This window comes from Apis laboriosa, unplaced genomic scaffold, assembly GCF_014066325.1.
Source record: "Apis laboriosa isolate Shangri-la unplaced genomic scaffold, ASM1406632v1 scaffold42_cov153, whole genome shotgun sequence".
NCBI lineage: Eukaryota > Metazoa > Arthropoda > Insecta > Hymenoptera > Apidae > Apis > Apis laboriosa.
In genome coordinates, this window is record NW_025223257.1 from 2,316 (window position 1) to 14,549 (window position 12,234).

Below are 12,234 nucleotides of genomic sequence, written 5' to 3' on the forward strand. Positions count from 1 at the left end.
ATTAGAATAATTTTTTTAATTATTATTATTACAAAAATTAACTATTAATTGTTTTTAGATATGTTTAATACATCGAAAGCTTAAAGTTTTCGATCATATAAACGTTATATTATGTATAATATATTCGTATAGAAATAAGAATTTTATAATTTGATAATATTCCTAGAAAAAAATTTTTAATTTTTATTGTTTTAGAGAATGATATGTTTATTTTTTTTTGTTAAGAAATTGTTAAATTGAATATATATTAATAATTGTTTTGATATATGTAGTAATATAAGCATATATGCGACGCGTACATTGTCGAGTAGTAGTGGGGACGCGAAGTGGTGGGGAGGTACGGTCGAGGCACGATCAGTTCCATGCTGCGCGCGATACGATGAACTACGCGGTAGTGTTCGTATTTATTTTCTATTTGAAAATCAGATTATTTTACATTTTTTCGCGATAGTGAAAGTAACGTTAATCTATATATTGATGCGGTTTATTATTTAAGTACAGTGGGAAGGAAATTTTTACGTGTCGGACATTTTGGACTAATAAGTGTGCACGCATTTCTTGTGAAGTGATATATTAGTGTCGAATTTCGCGTTGACAGTGCATCTGATCGCGATTAAACAAAAAATTCATCTTCTGGAAAGAATATGTCGCGTAAAATGCGTCGATCGGATACAAACAACGTTTCCTGTTTTCGTCCATCGAAATTATTAATTTGCAGGTGTCAATTATGGACACAACCTGATCTTGACCAACGTAGTAGAAGCTTCATATAATTCTCGAAGATGATTCGTTATTAGAAAAAGAACAGCCAATGAGAGCTCGCGAATTCCGTAAACCAGGAATTTTCTTCCTTTTCCTGTACTACTTTTGGCGGGATATGGCTGTGTATTATTACGCAGTTAATAATGTCGTCGAGGCGTGTTTGGCATGTGTTTCGAAAAAAAGTTTTTAGAATCATCGTTTGTGTTGATCGTTTCGTTAACATATTATCGAAATGTTTGTTGTCTTGCCGCGGGCTGTGGTCAAGTCGAAGCAATTTCAACAGAACCGTGTTTCTCGGAATCGCGTGTGACTGACGCTATGACACGAGGACAATGCTCGGAATTTCGGTTTTGAATTTTGCCTTGACGTGACACGCGTCGACGAGGCCCGATGTAGTGCGCGGATTGCTATGACATTTGGCTTTGACTGAGTGGCTGTTAGAGTGCCGTATCTCTATCATCTCTGGGAATCTGATTTATGTTGCTGTGTACCAAATTTCCTGTGACATCGAACGGTGAGTACACTTTTAAATGTTGTATTTTAATGCGCGATCAGTACTCGTTCATCACTCGGTGCCATTGCATCTCGTTTATAGTTTCACCTGCTTTTACGGAATCCTAGCCAGCCACAAAGTCGCGCCGCGATTAGACGTTTTTTAACGATTAATAGCGATTAGATAATTCTATTCAGATCTCAGCAAATGTTTATATAGTAGGGTTTTTTTTTTACTTTTTATTTTTATTTTATCAATTATATTCGAACTTCTAGTATATTTCCACGAAACTCAAGGCAATCTTTATATATAAGTATAAGCGTATAGATATAAGAGCGTATAGATATAAGAGCGTATAGATAGATATAGATATAAACTCTTCAAGCGATAGATTATTTTTCTATAAGTTTTATATCCTAATACGAATATATAGAGTATAAAAAATTCAGTTATATACTGATAATTTTGCATTATTGGTATATAATTCAATCATATTTACAATTATCATTCGATTTTTTGAAAGAAAAAACGAAATTAACAATAGAAAGGGGATACAATTTTTTATAATCAATAAGAAATTATAAAAAAAAAAAATTTTGTTACGAATAGAAAAAACTAGCTCTAAAAATTCTGCTCGTAAACCACTTCGGGACTTTCTAAACTCGATGAAAAGAAAAAAAAAGAAAAGAAAGAAACGGAAAAAAGGGAAAAGAAAAAAAAATATATATAAAGAATCGTATCCCTGAGAAACGAGGAAACGATCAGCGATGCATAAGCGGCTGCCGATACAATCGTGCGCCGGTAGAGAGAAATTGAAATTCTTATCCGAGGCGTGCGCGGCTGAAAGGCTCTCGCGAATCGCATAAAGGCCTCATCAGAACGATCGCTCGAATATCCTCGTTCAAGTCCCGTCGAGGCAAAACGCGAAGAGGATGGTGGAGAGGGCCAAAAACGGGGGAATAAAAATGGGGGTAGGGGGTTGACGGAGGCGCTGGTGGAGGTGGCGTTGGATATAGCTGCGGGTTAGGCATACTGGGAAAGGTGGTGGTTGGTCGGGGGTGGCGAGCATAGAGGGTGGGCAACATAAAAGGCCAGCAACCCCTATTCCACGCAGGCTTCAATTGTTTCGGTTAGGCAGCGTTCATTTGTTTTTCTTTGCGTGTGCTTTTGCACGCTCCTCTGCTCTTCTCTGCTGTCTTCTTTCTCTTTCTCTTTCTTCTTTGCATCCTTTATCACTTCTTATTCTATTACTTCTTTTTCTTCTTCTTCTTCTTCTATTCCTTCACTCGTTGAATCCTGTGGTTTCTTCCTCGAGTTCTTCTCGTTTTGCCTAACTTTTCTTTGGTCGTATCTCTCTTCTTCTTGATTCTCTATCCCAATTTTTGTTCGTACGTCGAATATAGATCGTCTTTTCCCCGTTGTTGCTCGTTCATCTCGCTCACTCTTGTCGCGCGTATATTAAAATCGACCATTGTTATCGTAGCCAGAGGGGGGTGGTTCGGTTGGAAACGGGGAGCTTCGTTAGCGGTCTTCAACGCGACCACAAAGATCGCACTCTCCGAAAGCTTTTGAAATAATATACCTTCCATGAATCTCCTATTCTCTGTCTTACACGACCGAATCGAGCAAGACCCGCACCCACGACCCGCACCCACCTGTGACTGTTCACCTTTGAAGACACACGTGGTAATAGATATTATACGACTTTGCTTTTATTTGTTCTTGTTTATTCTTTCTTTCTTTTTTTTTTCTCCTTCTTTTTTAATCCTCTATTCTCGATTCCGTTTAATCGAATCTCGAAGAGTCATCGAATCCTTGTTAATAGACTTTATTCCGATTGATCCAATTTTCATTGATCGAAATACGGTTATTAGTACTTGGTAGATAGTTTTATAGAACGCAAGGGCGTGGAAAATTTAATATTAGATCTAGTCGATAGGATACCTCTTCTATCTTCGAACAGCGCGCGAAGAGAGGCAGATGTTACCGAAATAATTATAATTTACACCTGCCCGTAATAAACGAAAATTCACTGCGGATAGTCCAATATCTAAACCGATATCGCAGCGTGGGATAGCCGGTGAATTAGGCGGTGTCATCTGCAGGCGTGAAATTTCGGTGGGTTTAACCGTAACGCCAACAGCTGACAGGATCGACGCGATATCCTATATAATAACCCTATTGGTGAACTATCCCGGTGACGGATCGTCGATCAATTAATCAATAAAATTCGGCTGAATTTCCTATCGGTAAAACGATAGATGTCCACGCGTTTTCTATTCATCGTTAAACGGATCCGAATAGAGAATTTCCCAAAATTCGTATAGAAATTGAACTATAGATATTGGACTTCGTGTATTTAACATCTCGATCAATTCTTCGTCGATTGTCGTCGGAATTTGAATCGGAAGATTGAATCGGAGCATAATTTATTTCAAGTAGGAATAAAAAATATCTCTCGCACAAGAGAATTCCAAAATTCTCTCGTGCGGCGACGATTCGTTTTCCTCGACCTTACTCTAATCGCCGCATCCTTGCGCCGCGACGTGCACCAATAACGGTTATTTCGCTTAATCGTCGTGTCCGTGTAATTGGCATTTCAACATAAAGCAGCAGTGGATGTCGTCACGTCGTCGTCCCGTTTGACGCGGTGATTTTATTCAAGAACGAACGACTGGTAACGACTCATTAGCCGCGATTCAAGATTCTTGCCGAGGAACAAACTCCTTTTCCTTGGTCCACCGTTGCTCTATCCTACCCTGATATCCCCTGGTATCGATTCCGCCCATTGGATCCGTCCCGTGTCCCTCGCGGTGCGGTGCGGCGCGGCGCGGCATACGCGAATAAATCGTGGCTTCGTTACACGCGACTCGAAGGCGGCAAACAAATAGGGTTAATTCCACGTGCGCCTGCTAGCCTGAATACGTCGTTTCCGAATGGAGGTAATTCCGGTGACAATGTGGCCTTTGATTTCATAGAACCGCACGGTTGAATGACTACCCTCCCCACCCACCGCCTCCTCCTCCTCCTCCTCCGCCAACCACCCCTCGGTCCCTTCAACTCCGCGAAAACCCTCTTCCATCCTGGTGCAGCGAATATACATATAATAAAGTAAAGTCAGCCACCGCTAGCTCCGGCCAACCCGGCCGAAAGGACTTTATTCAGTAACTAGCGATTCATGCGAAATCGTGAATCCGTTTCTGCCCGGCTCCGCTTCCACCTGCCCCTTCCTTCTCCTGCTTCCTTTTCCGCACCCTTTCACGCAATTCGTTTCTCTCCCTCGGTCGGTGCACCGCGTTCGATGTATTCGTCCTCCTCCTCCTCCTCCTCCTCTTTTTATGTCGTCGTCGTCGTCGACGTCGTTCTCGTCGTTCTCGTCGCGAACGGTGAACTTTCATGATTTCTGTAGGACGCGTAATGACGTATCGATTTAGATTCGAACCGCACACTTCGTTTGGTAGGGAATCGGAAAAATCGATGGGTTTTTTCTGCTTTGTGATGGGTGATGGATCTTCGATTGGAATAGGGAAGGGGGGAAAGTGAGAGAACGAGTTATAGAACGAATTAATTTGATCGAAAGTCTTGACAAGTTTCTCCAACATCTTGTAAATTGACCCTCTCTTGTAAATTCTATCCTCGGGCACAATTGTAAAATTTGTATAAATGGCGCGTGTGGGACAAACGAGCGAATGCTCTTTTCTTAATGCAGGGAAAAGCGTATCGCAGCGGGTAGCAAATCTACGCATTATGCAGACCGATAAGAGGCGCGTAAATGTGTGCTCGTTTATATCTTGAAAGCGAGATGTAGAGTGGGGAATCGTGTCTTGATTTTTTTTCAATACAATACGGCGAATTCGATCGATTATCGTCGATTTGTTTCGTGTGTCGCGGAAATGATTTGCGATTTTCCCGTGACTTTGGGAAACTTTGAACGTGGAGGAATCGCGTCGAGAAATAGAGATATTGGGGAAGTTGACGTTTCACCCGGTTGCATTTTGTCGCGTGGGGGCCCCTCGAGGAAATTTTCAAGAGGCCCCTGTCACGTTCGTATTTCGAAGATACATAGACGATAAAGAGTGGGGCGAAAGGTGGCGGTGTTGGTCGCGATGGGTGGTCGGGGGGAGGTGGAGGGGGAGGGGGTAGTTGCTTTGCTAGAACGAGAAGAACGTGAAGTCGGTGGGGGGAGAAGAGTTTTCGCCGCATTCGGTACTCCTCCGGCTTGGAAATATTTCCGAGGATTCAGCGAGTTTATTAAGGCTATTCAGAGCGCGTCTGCCTCTGAGACAGCATTGTGGATACAATTTAGTCTTATTCATCCCTTCGCGGATGTCTAAATATTTTCAACCCCCATCCCACACCCTACCGTCTTTCTTTCCCTTCCTCGCTCTTTGTGGATCGCCTTCTGCTTCTCGTTCTCTTTCTACAGCTTCTATAAGACTTGTCCTGACTGGCGCCACGCACCCCTTTGCCATTGGCGGCACATTTGAGTCTCTTCAACTTCTGCGACCAGGGGAGATCAAGAATCGTCTCAACCTCGATTTCAGCGTGCGCTATCAATTTCACGCGATCTTTCGAAATTCCTTTCGAGATTCCTTTCGATTTCTCGAAATTCCTTTCGACTTTTCGAACAAGAAACGAGAAAAAGCAGCGACGAAGAAACGAGGATTATTATTTTTAGTAGTGATAATAAAGAATATTTGTAAGATCGATCACGGAACGCGAAAATTGAAAATTGACGTATACGATATTTATGAAGAAAGAAATAGAAGTTCATTTATCGAGCGTGGCGATAAAAAAAAAAATCGCTCGCAGACGCTTCGATCTCGGACAGTCGAAAGGTTTCTCCGTCTTGCTCGGCTATTCTGAAGCGTTCAACCAGAGCCGATGCTTTTCGTTCCCTCTCTGTTCACCGGGTGAAATTAATTTTCCAACCTTCCTTGTCCCGCTCCCTCCACTTCCTGGCCCCTTTCTCTTCTCCGTTGGCCTCACTTGAAGCACGGTCGCGATGAATCCTTCGACATCAAACGATTCTTTCTCGAGGCGCGGCTCTCGGCGGCCATTGTCGCGGTGGATAACGCGTTATGTAAAGCGGGTTCTTCTCCCAGTGCCTCTCACCTCTTCCTCCCTTTCGTTCGTTGGACGGTTTCGCACAGTCCCGGACAATCAAAGGAATCCTATCTTCGTCCAACAATACCACGGCCCCTGCCACGGCCGATAGCTTTGTGAATCCTCCTCCTAACAACGACCACGACGATCACCGCGCCGACGTTGGCGGTATCGCTCGAATTTCGCGCAAACGCTGCTTCCTGACCCGCGAACTTTTATTTGTCCTAACGATTCTTTCGTGTTTTCACGCTCCGACAACTTTTCCCTTCTTCGTCTCCATCGAGAAATGAAGAAAAGGAAGGGGAAAATTTGAAAAATCGTTATCGCTATCTTCCTATCCATCGTTCGTAATCGTAATCGTAATCGTAAAATTTTGTAAGATCGATCCTATCGTAATCCGCGAGAATAGACGCCAGAATCCATTAGAATCGCGCGTAATCTTCGCGCGAGGCCACAAAGTCCTCGACGGATGCACGAAGAAAGCTTCGTCGATGTTCAAGAAAGTCGAAATATTAGAAAAATGAAAGCGTGGATGGACGGTTCCCTCTCCGGCCCTCATCCTCCTCCTCCTCCTCCTTCTCCATCATCCATCCCCCTTCTTTTTCTCGAGCGGAGGGAAGGACTCTGAGGATTCCGCCACTCTTTGAGTCACTCTCGCTTCTCGCATTGTTTACAGAGTGATGAGTCTTCACACTGGCGCGAGTGCGCCTCTTTCTTTCTCCCTTTCTCCCGATCCGTCTCCCTCGGTCCCATTTCATTCCATTCTTCCGCGTTCCCGCCATTGTTCCGCCGTTCCTTTTATACGGAATAAAGTATCAAGCGACCCAGCACAATGTACCCCTGTCTTTCTGGGTTCCCTTTATCTCTTTCTCTCCTCCTCCTCTCTCTCTCTCTCCTCCAACCCTCCCTGTCCACCCCTTTCGCGAAATCTTTGTGCTATCGTCGCTCCTCCAGCCGCGTGCAAGATCGCTTTGAACGTCGCCGATCGTTTCTCGTTCATCAAACGACAGGACTTGAAAAGAATGTTCCTGTTGGTTGGCAACATGCTTGGCAAACCAAACATTCGTCCCGCGGTTATGTTTTCGTTTATTATTTCGCGATCGATGAACCATTTTTTCTTTTTTTAGATTTTTCGATCGTTTTTGAATTATTTATTGTTAATCCTTTCGCGATACCAAACGCGAGATATCTCGGTTTCATAATGTCGTAGATACGATGCTTACTACACGATATCGTATGATGCAAACGAGATATCTGCAAAACGGTATATACGAATGCACGGACGGAAATAAAGTAGATATTTTTGTAAAAATTGTATCGTATCATTATTACGTATTATGTATAGTACTTTCGAGCGTTTCGTAGGGAATAAAAATAAGAGATTTAAAAACGATAAATACGAAGCATAAGTCATTTTTATCAACGATAAAAATGTTTTACAAATCGATCTATTTATTCCAAATTTTCGAATCAAATATATCTCGTATCTCGTATCGATAATAAATGTAAGAGGTATCTCGTCCGAGATAGCATCGTATCTGTATCAAAATCATGATAATTTTTCTTTGGTATCGAAAGTTGGTTAATAATCATGAAATTCGTAAAGAAACGTTTTATCGTTTTCGAAAGAAGAGAAATACGAAGGTATCGTTTGATTTTTCTCCTCGCTCGCGAATCTTGAAACGCGTTTCCAGACATCGCGAATCCACGAAAAACTATTTAAATACAAGTGTTCGCAGCTCGTAACGTCCGTGTCGACGAAAGAACTCGCTTCTCTCTGCTCTCCCTGCCCCACTTGGTCCCTCCACCTTTGCGAGAATCCTGTTGGATCTCGCGGCCCGCGCGCAAAGATGAAGAAGATCCTTCCTCCGTTCTTTCGATCCCCTCGTGTATCAACTCCGTTGGGTGCACCATGCTATTTGCTAATAAGAATCTTTTCAACATCGCGTCCGATCTTTGCAAAAAGCCTCCGCGAACGGCGCACAATTCGCGCAATTTAATGCGTCTCGGTATTAATTAACAGTCGACTCCATTCACGCCCTCAAGACGCGCCTCGGTTTATTCTTATCTCCTCGATAGGCTTCTTTTCATCCTCTATGCTATTAATCATCAAGCATCAATCTCTCTACCTCTTGTATTAAAAAAAAGTCACGCAATAAGGTTTCGAAATTATTTCTTTTCTCCGCGTTTAATCCGCGATGGGATCGTATTCCACACGAATAAGAAAAATATTGGGATAAGAAAAGTTGGAGATATTGACGCGTGGAACTGTCGGCGCGTAATTGCACTTATCGTTTCGCTTAATAACCTTGCTAACCGACGCCCTATCGCGTAACAAAGGAAGGGGAGTGGATCGCGTTTCGAAATCATCCCCAGGGATGACTTGACCGAATCCACAGTCACGCAGGGGTGGCTGGAACGATAGGGACTGTCGTCGTACACGCGACCCGATGAAAGTCAAACTTGATCGATGTAAAGGAGACAGGAAAGGTAACGTCGGAAAGTTGGTTTTCGTCCTTGTTGGAGAGCCACGCGAGCAAATAAATTTCTTCGAAAATTTCGATCGAATTCTGTCGATACGTCCTTTCGCCTCCCCTCCGTCTCCTTTCTTCTCGACCGCCTTTGTCCGTTCGTTTCTCAAGGCGCCGAGTCTTGGTCTGGCGTAGGCGCCACCTCGTTTTTTTTTTTTTTTGCGCGCGAAAACCGAAACGAGAGATCGTTTCACCTCCGATGTCTCGCGGAGCTTGAGGCCCCCAGGTCGTTAATTGTATCAAACGCGTGCAATCTTGGTGCAGCTAGTGGCAATTGAGCCCCACTCGAGCGTAAGTAGGTGATCGGGCTACGGAATAACGAAAGGAAGAATCGCGGAAAGAAAGGACGGGGGTGCGAGAGAAAGACGGTTGGAGCCGCGAAGAAAGGGGGAGGGAGAAAGAGGAACTCTGAAGAGACGACGCACACGACGTCGGGGCGCCCGTGCCGGTACATTCACGTACACGACGCTGCGTGACGTCACCGCATTGTTAGACGAGCAAGCATTGTAGTCACTATTGTGAGTCTCCGCCATTATTCTAAGACAATCGTCCGACACAATGAGACGGACGGGAGGATGAGTGGGGCGGCCGATTCTCTCTCTTTCTTTCTCGCTCCACACCCTCCCTCGCCCGTATCATTTCTCTTTTTCTTTCTCTGATCCATCTTCCTGCGTGAAGCTACTCTCTCTCTCTCTCCCTCTCTCTATACTCGCTCGCCACTCCGTATTCTTTTAGCCGGTCATTGCAAAGTGGGCGATCTTCTTCTTCTTTTTCTTTTTCTTTTCCTTCTTTTCCTTCTTCCCTTGACTGCTGATAGCTGCATATTTGATTCGCGAAGACGATGTTTGGTGGTGGATGATCTCGTCTCGAACGGGATTACCAGAATTTTCCACGCGATTTGAGAACAAGCGCGACAAATGTTTGGAAGAAGAATCGAGAGAAACGAAGCAGGAACTGGTTTTCAATATATATATATATATATATATATATACGTAGTCTTTTCATAGTGGCGAAGTTGGTGGCGGGAATGAGAAAGGAAAATGGAGAAAGAATGGTCGGAGATGTGGTGAATGGAGGAACGACGCATTGAATTCCTGTTACTCCGGGGGGACGATGATTACGGGATTAACAACGGCCGCAAAAATACAATGCGGAAGAACTCGAGCGAGTCTGGGAGAGTGGTCGTCTAATCGAGTCAGCGCAATTAAACAAAGTCGTCCCGTGAGGTCGCGACATTCGCGGATAGCTTTTCCCTCTCCTCTCGCCTCGCGCAGCTCGATTCTCCGGCTCCTCTCCCTCGTTCTTTGCGGCTCGTCGTGGAAGTGCAGGGGATGAAAGGAGAACAAGAGAAGTACAGACAATAGATTCGGCTCGCCGGTGTGTTGGTGGCGCTGCATTGTCGCCCGGCATTGTTGCGGCCCGGTTATTGTGTCGCTGTTTTGTGACCGATCGCAAGGTGGCGTGCCTCGTGTGCACGAACCCAACCACCTCGGCCACGATCGTTAGGCACGTTCGCGATTATTCGGAGAAACGATCGTTCGACGATAAACCGGCCTCGAAACTCGCCTCCCCCGGAAGGTCGTCGCGGAGCGAACCAGCGACACAAAAGTTTGCGGATCGAGCTTTTTCTCCTATTGACGGCCCTCGCGGAATAAATGAAAGAAGAGAAGTCGGCGGGGGATGGGGATCGCGCTATTCCTCCTCTCGCTTCGTTTCGTCTCGGCTTTTCGAGTAACAATCGTTTCGATGATGTATTCTTTCCTATCGCGAGCATCATTTTCTTCGCCCCTCCCTCCCTGCCTCTCAACTTTCTCCCTGCTCCCTGCCCTCTCCCGGCCGGAGAATCCTTCCTCCGGGAGAAAGACCAGCGTCTCGGTCGAGGATGCGAATTAACTCGTCATCAAAGAGACCGTGTAAAAGATCGGTCAAAGAGGAGGAGGAGGAGGAGGAGGACGCGTCGCGATGATGGGAAAAAAAAAAAAAATAAAAAATGAAAAGAAAAGAATCTCGATGTAGGAAAAGTTAGAACGTTGGATAGAGATAAGGGAAAGAGGTGGGGCGACACGGTGGTTGTCCTAAGGCTGTAAACTAAGGCGACCGCGTCGCGCATCCTTAGAGTGGCTGCACTTTGAGTGCGCAACTCGGTGGTGTGCCGTGGCTGCTGCAGGCGGCGTAGAGAAGGCCATTGTGAGGCCCGAGCACGGTATTCACGGGAATGAATGCGCCCTCTGGAGCGACACAGTCTCAGATGTAAGACACAAGAAGCATAAAAGAGTTGCCATTATGCGAAGCTTAAATAACAGGCGCGCGCTCGCCAACTCTCGCGCACATCGACGCTCGCTTAAACACGGACTCGCGGCTATCTGTGTAAGCTGTGTTACACAAAGAAGCAGTTGCATTCTACGGCCGGGGAATTTCTATGGACTGTTTGTGGCGCTCCTGCCTTGTACGGCCACTTCTGTCCTCGGTGCCTTGGTCTTTCCCTCCTCAGAACTTCTCTTTCCTCTCCTCTTTGATTCTTCTCTTTTTCCTCATCGTCTTCTGCCGTCATTCGTCCTTCTCCTCTTTCTTCGCCTCGTTCCTCTTCTCTTTCTTTTCTTATATATATACCTCTTCCTCCTTTCCTCTTCCACTTTTTTCCTTTTCTTTCTCTCTCTTTCTCTTTCTTTCTTCCTTCCTTCCTTCCTTCTTCAGGCCCGAGTTCGCTCGCTTTCTTAGTTTCGAAGAACGACACCATCGCGATCTCGTAGACACCGTCGAGACGCATTTTTCTCCGAGCGAAAAGGTAAGGAGAGTTCACTTTTTTGTTCTCCATCTAACCGTGCGTCATGGTACTTCGTATCGTACCTCGCGGCAACCGCGTTTATATTTAAATGCTAATTATCAGAGAGAGAGAGAAAGAGAGAGAGAGAGAGAAGGTGTCGTTAGGAAGGGAGTCGCGTTCGTTCTTTTTCGAAACGTCGCGTTTCTTTTACGACGCGAAAGTGGAATTTTCGTTACGAGACGTTAAGACGTTCCGATTAATCGAATAATTTTTCAGGATCGATAAAAAAGAGGATAGAAATGGAGAAAAGATCGATTACGATGGATCGATCGACGGCGCAATGATACGGGCGCGGACTGATTCGAGAGCAAGTAGAAACAACAGGTGCACGCCAGACGAGCGGGCTGCTAACATCGAGGTTTCGATCGCTCAACCCCTTGACTCGCAACCCCTCCAGAACTCGCGGTTATGTCAGGCGTTGGCCTCTGGCATTGCGGTAGGTTCCACGCGTTACTCTCGTCCCTGATCTCCGCTCTGATCCCTCTGGTTTATTCTGCGCACACCGGTTACACGCTCAC

At 45.1% G+C, this 12,234-nt stretch overlaps 1 protein-coding gene across 13 annotated transcripts in view; it reads left to right on the forward strand.

The window, feature by feature from the left end:
• Window positions 1-382: 382 nt before the first annotated feature.
• Window positions 383-12,234, forward strand: part of LOC122716132 (transcription factor Sox-2) — a 270,718-nt gene continuing 258,866 nt past the window's right edge. For 11 of the 13 annotated variants that reach the window (XR_006346957.1, XR_006346951.1, XR_006346950.1 and 8 more), the window contains exon 1: window positions 383-1,276. The gene's annotated coding sequence lies outside the window, so the exon portion shown is untranslated. The remainder of the gene's footprint in view (window positions 1,277-12,234) is intronic. The other 2 variants (XR_006346964.1, XR_006346961.1) reach the window with 1 other exon arrangement.